This window comes from Panthera tigris, chromosome A3, assembly GCF_018350195.1.
Source record: "Panthera tigris isolate Pti1 chromosome A3, P.tigris_Pti1_mat1.1, whole genome shotgun sequence".
Classification (NCBI taxonomy): Eukaryota; Metazoa; Chordata; class Mammalia; order Carnivora; family Felidae; genus Panthera; species Panthera tigris.
In genome coordinates this window covers 44,413,356-44,432,175 of record NC_056662.1, presented here as the reverse complement: position 1 = coordinate 44,432,175, position 18,820 = coordinate 44,413,356, and the positions used below count along the sequence as shown (strand labels likewise).

The 18,820-nt window shown below is 48.1% G+C and overlaps 1 protein-coding gene across 1 annotated transcript in view; it reads right to left on the bottom strand.

Moving 5' to 3' along the window:
- RIN2 (Ras and Rab interactor 2) overlaps positions 1–16,180 on the bottom strand; it is a 222,022-nt gene extending 205,842 nt beyond the window's left edge. The window contains exon 1 of the mRNA XM_042980975.1: positions 16,110–16,180. The gene's annotated coding sequence lies outside the window, so the exon portion shown is untranslated. The remainder of the gene's footprint in view (positions 1–16,109) is intronic.
- Positions 16,181–18,820: the final 2,640 nt, after the last annotated feature.

The following is an 18,820-nucleotide window of genomic DNA, read 5'->3' as shown; positions in this document are numbered from 1 at the left end:
ATCCTCTTGACTGAATCTGCACAGACCCCATTTCCAAATATGGGCACATCTGCAGTACTGGGGATTAGGGCTCCCATAGGTCTTTTCGGTGGGGTGGGAGGGGGGCATCATTCAACCCGTAACAGGGTGTAAAGAGACTGATCATGTATCCGGGAATTGTGACCAAGGCACACAATCAGAATGGGCATGTTCAGCAGTAAATTGTTAAGTGCACGGCCAGAGTGCCCGACAGGAATGTCCTGTCTCCTGCTCTGTTGTGCCAGGGCACAGAGCCCTGAGCACCCTCTCAGGAGTGGGTGAATGCCAAGCATGGTCACTGACGGCTTAAAAACATGGGCAGGCTGAGTGGGTGGTTCCTGACCATTGATTTGGAGAAGCTCTGTCCATTCAGCCTCTTCAGCTGGTTTCAGTGACCTCCTGTCGGCCCTGGGAGGTGCTGGGGCCTCTGGAGGGGGGGTGCTAAATGAACCACAGCTTTGCCCCCTGCTGGCCTGGGGTGTGCTAGAGGCCAGAGGACAGTTATTTGGGAGATGAGTAATAGAACCTCAAAATTCCTAATGTTACCATGATTGTGATCACAGTCACTGTAAAAAATAACGTCATGGAGTGGGTAAAAATAAAATAAAATGATTTTCTGGAGGCATTTTCAATTCCTTCACATGCCACAGAGGCAGAAGACAAGGTGGGAATCACAACTCTTCTTGACTGAATATTCCTCTCCCATCTTCTGCAATCCATGGCTCTAGATGCCTCACTTCTTCTCTAGTTGCAAAAATACTGCTTTTATCACTTGCTGCTCCAAGAAAAATACAATGTGCCCAGCCCACATTCCTATCTGACTTCCTTTGGAAACAGAAGTCAGGGCTGGTTCCGCAGAGCACCATGTGTTGCCCTATGGCCCTGTCCTCTCAAGGGACCCCCAGGCTCCCCTTCCTGCTTCGGTGAACTGTGCTGGGTGCTGGGCTCAGGAAGGGAGAACTGACACTTGAGTTGGCTTAGATGCATTATGGAACCTGAGTTCAGGAATTCAAGCTTTGTCTTTACCAATTCTCTGTGAAAAAACAGAGGGAACCTGTGAAGGTCTCCAACCCCTGCCTGTGTGTGAGAGGAGTTATTCCACAAACAGAACCTAGGGTTAGAATGAAGGAACCCCCAAGGCCATGGAGACTGGTGCTTGCTGTTCAGCAGAAAGCAAGGGCATGACTGTGAGTTTTACATAAAGCTAGATTTCTTCCTTTTTAATTATATTCATTATTATAGAATATATTTTATTAGTTTATTTTTACCCACCCCGTGACATTATTTTTTACAGTCACTGTGATCATAATCACCGTATCATTAGGAATTTTGTGTGCATTTGCTCACAATTCCAATGTGACCCTTTTATCTAAAAGGGGAAATCTAGACAGAGACATGTGGGTGGGGAAAGCAACCTGAAGACATGTAGGGGGAAGGCCCTGTGAGGATCAGAGACTGGAGTCCTAGGTCTACAGGCCAAGCAATGCCCGAGGCCACCAGTAGCTAGGAGAGGCAAGGAAGGAACAGTTTCTTCCCTGGTGCCTTCAGAGGGAGCTTGGCCCTGCAGACACCTAGCTTTCCACTTCTGGCCTCCAGAACTATGAGGCAATTAATTTCTGTTGTTCCAAGCCACTCAGTTTGTGGCACTTTGTTAGGGCAGCCCTAGGAAACTAATACACCTTCATATTTCTGCATGGGGATACCTAGAAAGATATCATAGGGTAGCTGCTAAGAGCTTAGATCCTGGTATTTGATAGACCTAGCTTGAACTGTGGTTCTTCCACTTCATGCTTTGTGACCACAGATTAGTTACTTAACCTGTCTGTGCCTCAGTTTCTACAATATGAAGAAAAGAGGAAAAATTAGAATATTTCATGGATACCAGGGTATGATGCATGAGGTGATCACCTCACAGGCTTGTTAAGATTCTGATAGGAGGTCAGCAAGTGTGAACTGAGCACAGGGCTGCCACATGGGGGGCACTTGGAACCCTCAGCTGATGTGATTATTAACAGGGACCTTGGACCCCCTGTCAGTGGAAGCTTATGACTCATGCAACATGAGCTCTGCATGGCTCCAGGGCTGGCTCTAAGGTGCATGACCCATGTAGCCACATGGGCCCTGCGTTCACAAGAGCTCCACCCTTAGTTTAATGCTCTGCTGACACCACCTTGAAATTATTAATAATTTTTTTTGAGAGAGAGATAAAGAGAGAGAGAGAGAGAGAGAGAGGGCATGTGAGCAGGGGAGGGGCAGAGAGAGACAGGGAGAGGGAGAGAGAATCCCAAGCAGGCTCCACACCACCAGCACAGAGCCTGATGCAGGGCTCAATCTCATGAACAGAACAGAGAGATCATGACTTGAGCTGAAACCAAGAGTCAGATGCTCAACCGACTGAGCCACCCTGGCACCCCATTATTAATTTTTAAACAAGGGGCTCCCATTTTCATTTGCACTGAGCCCACAAATTATGTAGCTGGTCCTGCCTTGCTCCACCAGCCATGCACATGGGCTGAAAAATCTGTCACCAGAATTTGCAAGAGCAATTTCTCTTCAGAAGTTAAGGGACTCTCAGGAGTCTAGCTTCTTTACTAGCTTCAGAGCATTACTGTCCCCCAGTGCCATCCGTCAGACGTGGGTTGCATTTAAATTTTCAAATTTGTCTCAGACTTAATTTGAATACGACAGGTACTTAAAAAAAAAAAAAAAAAAGCTCCCTTGAAGAATTTTTCCTGGGGTTTGGAGAAAAGGATAAAGAGGAAGGACTTTCATAGCCCATTTCCATCCTGATTCTTCGGCGTGCACCCTGGGGCCTTGCATGGTGTACCTGAGTATGAAACGTGTCCCACTGGCACTTGTGAAGGCTCCCTCAGAACAAGGCACACTTTTATTTTTAGCCCAAAGGGAGATTTTGGCCTCTTTAGCCACGCTGCCCCAGCCTTCAGGCATCTCTCTCCTTAAATGTTGCATTCAACAAATATTTATTAATAAGTATTTATATGCCAGCGCTACTCCAGGTATTGGGGAGGCAACATGGAACAAAACAGACAAAATCTGAATTTCCTCATTTATATCAGGCAAAAATAAAAGCTTGATGAAAAATAAGGCAGGGAATGTAGATGCAGTGGGTCAGGAGGGTGGGACTGAGGTTTGCTATTTTATAGGGGGTGGTCAGGACCAGCTTCTCTCAGGACATTTCGGGGGAGACCAGAAGGAAAGGAAGGGAGGGTCATGTGGGTATGTGGAAGGAGCTTTCTAAGCCAAGGAAGAGCCAGTGTGGAGGCACAGGAGGGTTTAGGCCTATTTACTAAAGCAAGGATACTGGTGTGGCTGGACCGGTGAGAGGCAGACAGGTGAGTGTGGTAAGGAGAGCCCCTGGCTCAGGGGGACTGGCAGGTTGTGAAGAAAACTGTGGATTTTACTCTGAATGAGATGGAAATTGGAGGGAAAGGAAATGTCCTGATGGCTGTGAACTTGCTAACAAAACATGGACAGGAGGCAAGAACAAAGCAAGAGATCAGTTAGGTGGACACTGCAAGACTCCAGATGGGAGATGACAGGGACCTGGAGGTGGCAGGAGTGGGATGGTGAGAGGTGGTCAGATAGGCATCTATTTTGAAGGCAGGACTGACAGCACTGCCAATGGACTGGATGTGGGGTGTTGGCGGGGGGTTGAGGCAGTCCAAGGTGCTGAGCATGAAAACCTGGAAGAATAGTGCCATTTCCTGATGGGGACACGATGGGGAGCAGGACAAGGAACCTGTCTGAGACATGTTCAGTTTGTGATTGCTATGAGACCACCAAGTAGAGATATCAAGAAGGCCACTGGATATGCAGCAGAGACTGCCATTCAGGGGAGACCTTCTGCACACAGCATGTACTTAAAGCAGTGGGACTGGATGAGGTCACCTAGCACAGGTATCAGTAGGGAAGAGAAGAGGCCTAGGGACAGAGCCAGGCACTCTGATGTTTAGGGATCGAGGAAATGAGAAGAGGCTAGCAAAGGAGGCCAAGAAGGAGACCCCAATGAAATAGGAGAAGCAAGAGAAGATGTGGTCTTCATAGTCAAGTATTTGTAAGAAGGAAGGACAGGTACCTGTGTCAAATGCTGCTGGAAAATTGAAGGAGATGGGGAAGAAAAATTGATCATTGGATCTGCCAACATGGAGGTCATGGGGGACCTTGACAAGATCAGTTCAGTGGGCAATGTCTTGACGGAGTGAATGTAGGAAAGAATGCAAGGCCCTATTGTAGGGCCAAGTTGTGGAGGCAGGAGCTGGTAGTGGATGTGGGATGAAGGTAGGTTCTCCAAAGATGGGCAGAATGCTTGTGCCTGGATGGAAATCACCCAAGACAGGGGAAGGGGGAGACTTGGTGATCCAGGACAGAGAGGGGGTGATTGCTGTGTCATAGATTCTAAGTCTAAAGTTCTCTTTTGGCCAGCAAAAAAGAGGATTCGGGATTGAAAGCAAGAGATGGTTAATGTCCAGGAAAAGACAAGAGCCCTGAGTAAGGGTCCTTGCCCCATATTTATTCAGATCAGAAGGCTTACAAATGTGATGGGCATGTACAAAGAGACAAAGAAACTAGGAACATTAACTTGGGGACATGAAGGAAAAGGGGGATTTTGAAGATATACAGTGTTTGGGCTTTAGGTCAATATAAAACAAAATCCTGGTGCCAGGCAGATGGGTAGATGCTTGTCAATGGCAGACAGGAGGTGCCATGCCTGTTTATCTTTGCTAGCCTAGGGGATAAGACAGAGAGAGGGAATAACCTCAGGGTTAATAAGGCAACTTTTCTTTTGTTAACCATCTCCACTCTGGGCAGTCCATAGTCCAATTTACCAGTTTACCTAGCCTGGCCCTATCCTTCTGTGAAAACAGCTTTTCTGCTGTAGTACTAAATTGGGGGTGCTTCCCCCCTGAATATCTAATCTTGTTTATTTCATATACCTATGTATTGGGCACCTTTGCGCCCGTTCCTACTTTAGGCCTTTGCCTCTCCCTCTCTATTCTGGGGGTTCTGTATGCCCTCTCTATTTTGGGGTGCCTTTGCACCTCCCTATTCCTGGCACCTTTGTGCCTCCTTATTCTTGGGGTGCCAATCTGGTTTACCCAAACTTGGATGTAAGCATTTTATGACTTTGCATTTCTTTATGCCTTGTTAACCCATTGGTGTAAGCCTGGGGGATTCCTAAGCTTATCCCCCACACTGCTGGAGTAATGTTCTTGAGAATGTGAGAGAAGTTGAAATCTACTGTACAAGCAGGGGGTGGACCCCCTAGAGGAGCACAAATGTTTTATGCTTTGTGGCAGAGGTGGGGTAGCGCATGTGGGCACAGGTACAGGTCTGGTGGCAGTTTTAAGCTGGGAGTGATGGAAGTTCTGATTAATTCTAGTTTCTCAGTGAAATAAGAAGTAAAATCATCAACTGAGAGTGAGGAGGGTGTGGGAGGTTTGAGAAGGGAGGAATCCAAATAAAAAAATAATCCAAGACATATTTTTTCAAAACCTATTAATAGGTTGTAAAATTGATTTTGAAGGTTGCCCTTGGCACATTTTAAGTAAACGAAACAGGACAGGATCAGAGAAAAAGGAAAACATCACAGTGTTAGTTCCCCAATCTTTATTTCATTCCTGTATATATGGATGTGATTTTTTTTTTTATTTTTAAGTTTGTCAAAGACTGATCAGAGCAAGAGAATGGATGAGTTAATAAAAATGGAGCACCCACATCCACATCCACCTGCCTGGTGCAGGCACAGACTAGGGAAGGTGTGGCTCAGGGTTGAGTTTAGTCAGGGGAGTCACTTGAGAGAGGCAGTCAAGACAGTTATGCAAAGGAAGGGTTCTACTCCCAAACCATGGAATCCCCACTGGAAAGGAGGCAGATGTAGACATGAGGCAGAGGGACAGTGAGCAGGGTGCATGGTTGGTGAATTGTAGAGCATGGTAGTGGCTGAGCCAAAGCAACTCTACAAGAAAAACAAGATTTCCTAATTCCTCCTCAAGACTGAGGGCAAGGCAAATTGTGTTCCTTCACCAATGTTCATTTGCAGAGGTTTTCTGTTGAATGGCTTATCATAAAATGCTTTATGAGTCAGAGAGCACTCTCCTTGTGTCTGTGTTGGGCTTTGGTATGGTGTGTAAAAAATCTGAGGTCAAATGGTATCGTATTTTGGTCACTTTTCCCAGCATTCACCAAAAGGAAATTTCTCTCAAAGGCAGTTTTGTTGAATTAAATAATACTTCACCATCCCATTGTAAGGTACTTTCAGTTCAATCAACCTTCAACAACTATTCTGCTATGTTCATCAGTTATTATTTCTATTTCTAGAATGATATTTATTTTAGAAAAGCATCATAATTCTTAAGAGCTATGAAGTCTTATGTGTTTTGGTTATGTTTTCTTTTCTTTCTTTCTCTCTTTCTCTCTCTTTCTTTCTTTCTTTCTTTCGAGAGGCAGAGGGAAAGGGAGAGACAGAATCCCAAGCAGGCTCCACACCCAGAACACAGCCTAATTCAGGGCTTGATCTCACAGCCATGAGATCATAACCTAAGCTAAAACCAAGAGTCAGATGCTCAACCGACTGAGCCACTCAGGCACTCCTGAAGTCTTGGTTCTTACACCAGACCCCTTTCCTCTCTGGAAGAATTGAATATAGCTTTCCCTAAAAGCCTTTCACAACTTCACTATATAGTCTTTCATGGGATGTGTTAAGAATCCCTCCATACTGGGGCACCTGTATGGCTCAGTCGGTTGAGTGTCCAACTTCGGCTCAGGTCATGATCTTGCAGTTTGTGAGTTCGAGTCCCGCGTCGGGCTCTGTGCGGACAGCTCAGAGCCTGGAGCCTGCTTCAGATTCTGTGTCTCCTCCTCTCTCTGCCCCTCCCATGCTCATGCTCTGTCTCTCTGTCTCTCAATAATAAACAAATGTTAAGAAAAAAAAACTTAAAAAAAAAAAAGAATCCCTCCATACTAAAGACGAACTAAAAGCCACAAGTTTAAATGGATTCATGGTAAAAGAGCCACTACAATGTTACACTTTTGTGCCATTCATTTTCTTTCCTTCTTATAGCTGATCATATTTTTCCTCTTGCAATTACAATTTTAATGGTTTCTTGATTCTTACACTAAATGAAAAATGTCTTAGAGAAACTAAAAGAGGGACACCTGGGTGGCTCAGTCAGTTAAGCAACTGGCTCTAGGTCAAGATCTCATGGTCGTGCGATCTTGCCCCAGTCGGGCTCTGCACTGGGTGTGGAGCCTGCTTGGGATTTTCTCTGTTCATCTCTCTCTACCTTCTCCACTCAAGCTCTCTCTCTCTCAAACTAAATAAATACACTTAAAAAAAAGAAAAAACCAAAAGAGATTGATTTCTACCTCATATCAGTCATCCAAATCAGACTTTGTCAAGGTATCTCTCTTGAGATCTTGAAACACAATGCTTAAAATCTCATCAAATTCCACATGGTCCTGCCTGTTATTCTGATTTCTCTGTCTCAACCATTATTCCAGGTGTTGTATGCTCAGAAGAGCAGATGCATAGAGTTCTTACTGGTGGGACATCACTGGTGGGATCCACATGTTAGATTGCAACCCCCTGGTAACAGCTTACTCCCTCCATGAGGCTGCCTGTGATTGGCTAGTTTGAAACAAATCACATGTCCCACCGTCTTGTGCTTCCATTGGGGGGGGGGGGCTGCACCCACCAGAAACAGGAGGAGGGGATGATGGTGGTTATGGGGCAGAAATGATGGAGGCAAGAGGTGCATATGCTCTCAGATGCTTATATGTATTTATAGAGGAAGAATTTGACAAATGACTGGCCTGGACAGTCAGGGGTATAGACTGCCATTACCTGACATGATTAAGAAATTCTCCTTCAGATGTTCTCGTCTCCTCGACCCATGGTTCTCGGTGTCCTCCATTCTACACCTCATCAGTCTTCAAGGAACCAAGAGCCAATGATCGATTATAGAAACAAAGAGTTAACTATGTCCAAGAAGGACATTTACACAGTTACAAGCATCCTGTGATTACCATGAATGCTTCCAATAAGGTCTGAAGGCATAAATGTCTGCGGTAAAACTGTGGGAAATAACACTGTTGGGAAACATCTGGGATGGTCTTTGGGGGGCCAGGGTGACTGCTCACAGGCATGAAGGCATAACCCTCCTGGCAGAGGGTTAGTGAGGAACTCTTGATCTAACCCTGGCAGAGGGTTAGTGAGAAATGAAGGGGGGCTAATTCTTCCTGACCATCTGCCCTGCCGGCTTCTGTGAGGCTGAGAACAAGCATTCCCCAGACCCAGGCAGATGCTGCCAGTGGTCTGCCCATCTCCCCTCAGACTCCTCTACCATTTTCCTGGCCTAGGCCAGCACCTGTCTCTGTGGGAGGAGGGCTTCAGGCTGACAGGACCTGCTGTGCCTGCACGCAGAGACAGCAGAAGTGCTGGGGGTGGCCCTTGGCCAAAAGCTGACCCACGCAGGGGGAGAACTACTCCAGTTGGCTGGCCTCTGTTCTAGCCACTCTGGTGGGCCCTAGCCAGTCTCCAGAACTTTCCTGTGAAGACCTCCCCTTATTTCCTGGTAGACAAAGGAGGATGAGATTCTCCTTAAATCAGAAATAAGGCACAATCCCCCACAGAGCCTGAGCATGGCTTTGTGACAGGACTGTGCTGCTAGGGCAGTGGATGATAGGTTTCCCTCCCAGACTCTCCCCATCTCTCCAGTCTGATCTTTAGGACATGACACTGTCCTCCACAGGTCCCATACACTGATTCTCATTCTTTGCACCTGACATTCCTCTATCTGAAACCCAATGATTACTAGTCGTCCACCAAATAATCTACCTTTCAGAGCTAATCCCTTCCACTGTGAATCCTTTTCTGATGCCTGGGACAAGATAAAGTGCCCCTTCTATATGCAACCAATGGCACGCTTGAATAGAAAGAGGTCACTGTGCCCTGTCCTCACCCCTGCTCTTTGATATGACTCCACCCCTAGTAGGTACCAGAGTCCTGTGAAAATTCAGTGTAAGAGAAGGGGCTGGCTCAAGCCAACATTACAATGTAGACTATCTATATCCTTTACAATACATTATGGCCTAAGGTCACCCTGTACACTGTTTAGGGAAAGACATTAGCTAAAAATATTAGGCATAATTGGGGTATGAGACAGGCCCACGGGAAAACTATGTGTAATGCCAAGTATGTGTTAAGTATGTGTCAGGACAGGAATGCAGAGAGAATGGGTAGGAGGCCCCAAGGACAGATGGCCAGGAAAAGGGAGGGACAGGTTGCTGTGGAATATGACTGCCACTTCATACATCAGACCTCACCCTACCAAGGGGTAGAAGCTTTGAGAAAAGAACCCTACATGGATATCTTCATCAACCTGGGTGGGGGGGCCTTCCTGTCTGCTCATCTCATTGGCCCCTCCCTCTCCTCCTCCCTCCCTCCTTCTGCTCCTTTTCTGAGAAGCCACTAAACTGTTGGGGGTGGAGTCTCCTTCCTTCAGGGTGTTGATCCAGAGAAGCCTCTGAAATACACCCCCACCACCTGTGTGTTTGATTAATAAAGAGAAGTCCTAATAAAAAAGAAAACATCTTCTTTAAAAAGACAGGGCCTCTGTCTTAGTTCCCATTCAGATCCCTAAACTGCCAGGGGGAAAAACTGCATGGGAAAATAATAAAGCACTTTAATTAGGAGTTTTTGGGTTCAAATTCAGCACAAGTCTGTCTCCGGAATCAAGCACTGACCACACTGCCCTGTCCTCAGCAGCATCTGTAAGCACCCCCTGCTAAGCTGGGGGGCCCAAAGGACCAGCAATTACACAGACACACCTGCATCTGCACCAGTCAGATCTCAGATCTCAAAGGAACTCTGAAGTCCCTGAAGTCAGCCAGGATTCCACACCTCTCAGCAGCACAGAAACCAGACACCAGAGTGGCCTGAATATGCATAACCGAGGCCTGCGGGTTGCATTCAATTTGTAATTTACTAGAGGAAGATCAAAAATTTTCATCAAGTCTTAATGTATCAGTGTCCCGGCTTAATGCAATTCCAGACAAACCCCACAGAATGAAATTTGATTGGAAGAATTAATAGCATAACCAAAAGAATTTGGAAAAAAAAAAAAAGAAAGATGAAAGCATGGCAGATAGAGTAGGACTTTTCTGCCAAACAGTACAGATTACAGAGCTGGGGAGAGGTTGATCTATTCACCAAACGATGCTCGGTAAACTAAGAGTTAAGCTGATTCTCTTTAAATCTGTAAAATGGACACCATCAAAGTTAGAAGGAAACATAAATGGTTAGTTGTTTGAGGATGCAGAAGGGCTTCCCAGGCACAAGAACCGTTAAGGAAATCCAAAAGAAAAGTACAAGCATTTGACTCTACAAAACACTGAAGTGTTTGTAGGACAAAAAAAAAAGTCATGAACACTCAGCACTTAGACAAGAAAAGTCTGGATAGTGAGATGAGGGGTATTGTTTGGATGCCACCTCACTCTGGCGCCATGTGTCCAAGTGACAAACCCCGTGCCTTCCAAGACACCGCTGCTGGTTTCAGCCCTGCCTGCCAGTGTGGGATCTTGGCTCATTTCTGGGGACTCAAAAGTTCCTGTGCAACCCGACCCGTGAAGGTGCCTTTTGCTTACCACAAAGGAGAAATATCTGTCTTGATTCATTTTTTAAAATATTTATTTATTTTTGAGAGACAGAGCATGAGCAGAGGAGGAACAGAGAGAGAGGGAAACACAGAATCCGAAGCAGGCTCCCTCCCGGCTCTGAGTTGTCAGCACAGAGCCTGACAAGGGGCTTGAACTCACGGACCATGAGATCATGACCTGAGTTGAAGTCAGAAGCTTAAACGACTGAGCCACTCAGGTGCCCCTGTCTTGATTCATTTTTAAGAAGTATTTTTGTAATCAAAGCAGTTAAATGCAGTTGGACATTAGCTATTTGAGAAAAAAAATAAAAAACACCTCTGGTGATTTCATAATAAAGAAAAAAATGTCTTATAAAGCAAATAAAGTTTATTTAGCTTCCTATTTAAACTAGTTAAGTGTTTTGATTTTTGTATTTAGTATTCCTGACCTAGAACATGCTATCATATATGTGAAAACCAAAGTGTTTGTTTATTTCATTTACTATGTTATCCTACTCAATTAAAATAGTTAATTCATTAAAAATTGTAAAATACAGGGGCCCTGAGTGGCTCAGTCGGTTAAGCATCCAACTTCGGCTCAGGTCATGATCTCGAGGTTCATGGGATCGAGCCCCATGTCGGGCTCTGTCCTGACAACTCAGAGCCTGGAGCCTGTTTCGGATTCTGTGTCTCCCTCTCCCTCTGCTCACACCCTGCTAGTGCTCTCTCAAAAATAAATAAACATTGAAAAAAGAATATTAAAAATACTTAATGACATGGGATAGCCTGGGCCCTGACCAATCAGAACAGACGCTGGCCACAAACTAGCAGGTTGAAAACTCTGGACTATCCGCTCATCGGTTCTTCCTCTTCCTTCCCTGTGTCTGGCTTCACAATCTCCATCTCTGCTCCTGGATGTGGGCTTCCTGGTTCTGCTTTGACCCCTTCCTGCTTGGCCTGTGGTCTCTCCCTGTGTAAAACAGCTTCCCTGTTTTCAGTCCCCAGTGTGCCCCAATGACACCTTGTTTCCAGCTGCTTATTGAAAATTTCTATCTTGGTAACATCCAGAACTTTTGTAGGGGCCAAGGGCAGCCCACCCTAAGATGGGTCAAGATGCCATCTTCATGGCATGAAGATTATTTTGACTTCAAAGCAATCAAACCCAGCAGATTCGAGGAAAAGCTCTTTACCTCTCCCTCAACTGCCTGTCCATACCAGGAAGAGAGCTACTACCAGAGATGTCTCTGTACCTAAGAAACTTATCTGCATAATAGGGCAACCTCAGACCCCTAACCCTCTCCTTATCCTTATGTTGCCTGACTGTCCTTGGAATCCCACGTCTGTGTGGATTCCCCGTATGTCATTAAATTTGATTTTTTCCTGTTAATCTGGCTCACAAGAATCCCATTTATTCGATTCAAGTCCTTAGAAGGACCTTGAAGGGCAGAGGAAGTTCTTCCTCTGCAACACTTTTAAGTTCAAAATATTAAAAATTAAAAAAAATCACACTATTTCCCTCCCACTTTCTTCCTTGGCCACAAATGCAGGAGTGAATACACACACACACACACACACACACACACGCACGCACACACCTGATAGGTCCATTTTTCTCAAAACACTAGTTTCCTTGACTTCTGTGATACCGTCCTATTGCATTCAAATCCCAGAGACTACTTCCTTTCCATGCTTTGGAAAAATCTCCGAAAAAAATCTGGAGATAAATTCCCTCAGCACTGGAGACCCAGAAATTCGAGTAGGCAGAAGTTACTGTCTGCTTGTGGCCACGCCCCCTCTGATGTCAGTATCACCTTTCCCAAGGCTCCTCCACTAGCCTGCCAGAGTCCTCTCAAACTCTGAAATTCAAACCCTGGCTTCCCCCATTGATCTCCTGTCTTAAATGCAAAAGAGGCTGAACAGCCAGGGTTACCCATCTGTGAAAAAAGCGCAGAATAGTTGGATGCTGGCAAACTCTTATTTAAAAAAACACCAGATTTCAAACAATGGATGCCTGTGAAGTGGCCCCTGCCATCAGCAGCCCTTTGTTCCAGATCCAGTAGCTACCTTTTCAGGAGGAAATGTAGCCCTTGACCCACTACAGAATCCACACTGCCAGCTCCCAGGGAGACAACTGAAACCTCCGGGGTGCACCTTCTCACTCAGTGGAGGTGATCAAACAAGATGTGTGCCAGCCCAAGAACCCCTACCTTGCCATCCCACATACACAGCCGCATGGGAGGCATGCTCAGGGAAGCCTCTGGTTGACATCTGCCTGAAGACATGCTCCCTAGAGCCTGTTTGCATTGTTTACTCGACTCCTTTGGTTCCCTCAAATCTGACCAAGCCCTGGAGAATGGACTCCTGTTAGTCTGGCCCACAGCAGCTGCAAACCAACAATTTACAATGGGGGATTACTGTGCCTTTTTAATGTCCAGAATTTAGATTTTTTGCTGTCCTAAGCACTAATGGTCCTTGGAAACTGCCCAGATGTCAGAGGTGAACTAAAAAAACATTTGGGTGAACTAAACAATCCCCAAAGCGGACTCCTTAGAACACTGGATACTAAAGATGCTTCATGAGAAAGAGTGTTCTGTGGCCAAATGAAGTTGGCAAACAGTCCATATTATGGCATCACCCTAAAGAGACCCAGCGCACGTTATAATAATAAAGGCACTAAAAAGTCCTGCAGAGGAAACCCTGTTTAACATTGGCATTTGTCCTAATGTGTTCTACCACTATAACTCTTTAGTAATTTTTTCTTTAGTAAAGTTGCACCCTAAAACACAACTTGGTTAAATTCTGCTGCAGACAGACACTGCCCAGGGTGTACCTCTGAGCACAGACACCTCTAGCAACTCAGCTGTGGTTCAGGGAGATGTGTATTGAGCCTGGAGCTCTGGTCCCAGCTTTGGTGTTTTGACCTCTCCAGGCCTCTGTTTCTCACTTACCAAGTGGAATTAACAGTACTTTGGTGAAAAACAACTGAGGTATTATCTGTAAAAGCATTTTGCAAAGTGCTATAAAAATAATGATTATCTGCTAAGGATATACATCTATCTACTAAGGATATACCAAGGGATACTTTTGTTCATTCTTTTCAATGTCCTGTCCCTGGTGTTGGAGGTGAGGCAGGAAGAGCTATGATCTGGCTTTTGATTTTGTTCACAGACAGTGGGCAAGTGGAGTCCACACCTGTGGTGGCCCTGACGTCTCATCAGGGAAAGGAGGAGGGATGTCAGGGGAACCTTCCCAGCTGAAACCACCAGAACTGTGAAAGACCATTAGGAGGGCTGGACATACATTGCGGGGGGGGGGGGGGGGGGGGGGGGGGGAGTGGGACATAATACCAAGATGACATAGCCTGGGGAGTATGTGAAGAATGGGTCCCATTAAGGCTGGCCTCCCAGGGCTGCACGCCCCTGCACATAGAAATGATTTCTCAGTCTCCTCCATGCAGAGGAAGTAGATTCAGTCCAGTAAAGAGGTTGATTCTGGAGAACCGAACTCCTCTTTGGAGTAGGTAGTAGCCCTTGACTTTGGTGAAGGGGAGGAAAGGCCTCAAGTGAGGACAGAAGGGCTGCTGGGAAGCTCTAGTGAACAAGCACATCCCAGAGCCCCAGAGGGAGTCAAGCTCCTCCCATCCACCCCTGCAAGGGCAGCAGGTGTGGGTCATTTTAGGTCTCCTTCTCTACCTAGCTAACCTTCTCTACCTGCAGAAAGTGGCCAGACAAAAGAGGTCCTGGTTGCTTTGCTCTCATGTCCTCAGTCTCCAACTACTGAGAGCAGAGTCTGTAAACCTCTTAACTCCTGTCAACCACCAGCCTTCTTCTCTAGACCCAGATGCAAGGACCCCTCACTGTCCCAGGCCCCACCTGACCCCTGACGCCCTCTATAGAACTACTCCAGTACCCCAGCACAGGGAATGCAAGGGTTCTCTAGAGACACACTGGAAGCTGAGGCCAAAAGGAAAATGCACACTTCTCTATACACCTATCAAAATATCCCCCCATATTTGATCTGGGTAAAAAGTTAATAAAAGCTCCACCGTAAAAAAAAAAAAAAAAAAAAAAAAAAAAAAAAAAAAAAAAAAAAGACTATATATAAAGCCAGCATTGCCTAATCTGTTGCAGGCCACTGTCAACCCTCATAAACCTCCAGGTGGGGACCGGACAAACTGAGGGTGACTGGAAACCACTGTTCCCATTGCACAATAATGCAGGGGCCTAACAAAAGCTGTCTTTATGTTAAATGTTGGTATTTTGTTCATCGTTGATTTTTTATATTAAACTTTATTTTTTAAAACAGTGCCTTAAAATAATTACGGAGTACTGCCAGTGTTTATTTTTGCTCACTATTTACAAAGTCCTGTCGGTGGGAGAGTGCTCTGAGGTTTCCTTATTGATGACAGCACGTTCCTAAGAACCCCCAATGTGCCCGAAACCCTCAGGCCTGCAACAAAGTGCGGCTCTACGGTATGCAGCCTCCTCTGCTCAATTAGGAAAACCCAAAGGATTCGAGATCTTCGAGAAGAAAGGCGCCTCTTAGGGCCCAGGGGGCCGGGTCTTGCCCTGTATTTCTTGGCAACAAATCACAGGCTTTAAAGCAGAATTCTGCAAACGCTGCCGTCCCCCGACCATGCACGGGCGCCCGGTGCCGGGTGGGCGGACGCTGCGCGGGTGGAAGCCCAGGCCAAGGGTGGAGGCCGAGCCCAGAAGGGGGCGGAGAGGCCTGAGGGTGGGAAAGTGGCCCCGTCCCTTCCCGGCAGGAACCCCGGGCTCCTCCTCCTCCCGCAGCGCAGCCATCAATCAGCGCGACAGCCCAGCGCCCCGGGGCCAGACTCACGGACCCTCCCACGGGGTCTTGTGCCCCCGGAGGAGGAAGCCTCGGAAGGGGGCGTCTGCCGGTGCACGGAATGGGCGCATAGACTGGAGCTGCGCTGGGCACCCGGGCTGTGCGACCCCCAGTCCCGCCCGCGCTCCCAGGCACCAGGCGCACTTGACACCCCGTAGGCGGCCCGGAAGGTAGAACTCAACAAAGGTGCCCCCCCCCCCTCCTTACGCGAGCACTCACACACACGGCACCTGGAGCCACCGCGCCCGCACCCTCCGGCTGTCCCTCACCCCACCCCCGCAGAGGTCGGCTAAGGATACTCCAAGACACCGACTGGACCTGCAGTCGCCTCAGGGCGCCGGAAGGTCACCCTACCCGGGTCCCGGCGTCCCACTCCCTAGCACCTCCTCCCCCACCCGTTCCCACAACCCCTCGAGGACACTCGCTCTCTCTCTCTACCCCCAGGTCCCCTGCGGAGGGGAAGACAGTGCAAGCAGCAGCACCCAGGGCCTCGAACCCCGCACAGCCCCCGCCGGCACCCCGGAGCCTCCCCGGGTGCTGGGTGCGGACACCGGGGGTGGGGTCTCCGCGGCCACCGCCCCTTACCTCGCGCAGGCCCTCCCCGCAGGTCTCGGAGGCGGGGGCGAGCGGTGGCCCGCGGACTAGCGCGGGGCGGGTTTCCCCACTGGGGCGGAGCGGGAGGTGGAGGAGGAAGAGGAGTAGGGAGCGGAGGGGAGGGGCAGGCTTTGTGTCTGCCTCCGGCCCTCCCACGGCTCCGGCGCTAGCCATCCCCCTCCCCCAGTCACCCTCCGGCGCCCGAGGAACGGACGGGGCGGGGGTGAGATGAGGGGGCGAGGACGGCGCCTGCGCGACCCCGGGTCCGTCCGCCCCCTCCTCTCGTGCAGCGCACCCTCCGCCCCTCGGGACTTGCAGTCTAGGAGCCTGCGGGTGACCTGGAACCCTAGCTGCAACCAGGCGAGCCGAGACCGAGAAAGTTGATCTAACCCGGAGCAAACTTGGCTGGATCAGCTCCCGACGCGCCTCGGCGCCCCCGCCCTGCTCCTCTGCACTCCCCGGGGAGGACTGGAGTTCTGTTCTCGGATATTCTTCTCTGTCTCCTTTCTTTGCGCTCACTGCTGAGCAGTTCAACCGCACGCACACCTCTCCCCCAAGCCAGCCCCGCCAGCCCCGCCACCCGGCTGCAGACCCCGGGATCAGCCGCGCGTGCTGGGAAGCCCCTGTCAGGGAGGCACGCGTGGGCTCCGGCCCTTTGTCCTGTGCACGGACGCGCTGCAGGGGCCCGGGTGTTTCGTTGCATCCCCGCTGGGAAGCGGGCGACCGGGAGCAGTTCCTAAGTGTGCAGAGCTGCCCAGCCCCGCCCCGGCCCCAGGGAGCCAGAGCCGCGGGGAGGCGGGATGTGGTTTAGCTCAGCTGTAAGCCACCCTCGTAACGCCTAGGGATGGAGAAGAGGGCTGACGGGGAGCTGGGAGCGGCCCTGCCAGAAATCTGCAGTCGTCTTTTCTTGCGAGTCAGGCCCGTCCCTGGTGAGCGGCTGTGCTTTTCCACTTGCCTGCCAAGGAGAGCACCTTTGTGGGGAAATTGCTAACAGTGTTAGAGTTACCGAAGTAGCTGGTGTCGCAAAAGGAGCCTCAGGCACCTGTTTGGGACAGAAGCAGGAAAAGGAAACAAAGTCCTTATTTTTATTCAAGGTCTGCTTCAGACAAGTAGCCAAAGAGGAGAATAGCATTGGTGTTCGTTCTTGCGATTCCTGCTTTCTAAAGATTTGTTTCATAATCAGCTCAGCTCCCAGGAAATCATTACCCGCTGCACTTCTCTTAATGTTCTAAGTCACCCATTCAATAAATGATTGAGCACCTGATATGCACCAGGCACTGAGCTAATAATGTTAGCTCAGTGTTCCTGGGGGAACAAAACAGATCTCCCTGCCCTGTTGGAGCTGACATTCTGGGAAGCAGGAGTGGGAGAAAGGGTAAATTGTGAACATCGGTAAGTCACTTACCTGGAATGTTAGAAGAAGTCAGCAATAGGGGAAAAAAGAAAAAGTAAAATAAGGAGGCCAAGGAGTGCTGGTGTCTGGTGTGGAGGGTAGAATTGAATAGTGGGGTGGTCAGAGTAGGCCTGGTTGGGAAGGTGGGATTTCAGCAAGGACCTGGAGGAGGTGCATTAAGGTCAAAGGCTCTGAGGTGGTAGGTGGACACCCATGAGGGTCTGAGCAGGCGGTGACAGGATCTGATCTATATTGTTGGAAGACTTAGTTTGATGCTGTATGGAGAGCCGGCTGTGTGCACAAAGTTAATTGCAAGTTAGGAGCTATTGACATACTCTAGGCTTGAGAGAAAGGTTACACAGAGCAGAGTTACAGAGTGCACACATAGAGAAGTACTTGGACTCTTATTTATTTTGAAGGTAGAACTGTCAGAAATTCCTAAGAGGTTGAATATGTTGGCAAAAGGGAGAGGTGGGCCAAGGCGCACCTGGCTTCATATTGCTCCCTCTTCAGTCCCTTCTGCCCCCAAAGGATTCAATTTTATATACAAAGCTCCCCAAGTAAATATTCTCCCCCTGTCTCTGTTTCACTCAACCTCTTGAAAAGTTTCTTCATCTTGTGTACATTACCCCATGGATGGCCCTACAGGCCCAATCTGTTTTAAAACTTGGAGCTCATTTGGCTCTGTCCTCCCTCAGGAAAACCTCTTTTACTGTAGAGATGGATTTGGAGATTATTCACTCAAAACTATCTACTGAGTAGCTACTATGTGCCAAGTTCTATTGTAGGCGGTGGGGCTAGAGCAGTAAACTGAACACACAAACTGCTGTGCTCTCATGGAACTCACATTCTAATGGGGAGACAGAGACAATAAACCAAACAAGGTTGATGATACCTGCCATGGTGAAAAATTAACTCAAAAAGAGAAAGAGGGTGGTGGGGAGGCTACAATTTAAAACAGGTGGTCAGGGGCACCTGAGTGGCTCAGTTGGTTAAGCATCCTAGTCTTGATCTCTGCTCAGGTCATGGTCTCACGGTTCGTGGGATCGAGCCCCAGGTCTGGCTCTGCACTGACAGTGCGGAGCCTGCTTGGGATACTCTGTCTCCGTCTCTCTCTGCCTCCCCTTCCTCTCTCTCTCTCTCTCAAAAGAAATAAATAAACATTAAAAAAAAAGAAAATTTAAAAAAATAAAAGAGGTGGTCAGAGAAAACAAGAAAAAAAAATTAAGACAAAAACTTTGGACCCTCTCATGGACTTATCTCACATTTGGCAGGTTTGATTTCCTACCCCAGGGTCCTTGGAGTCTGA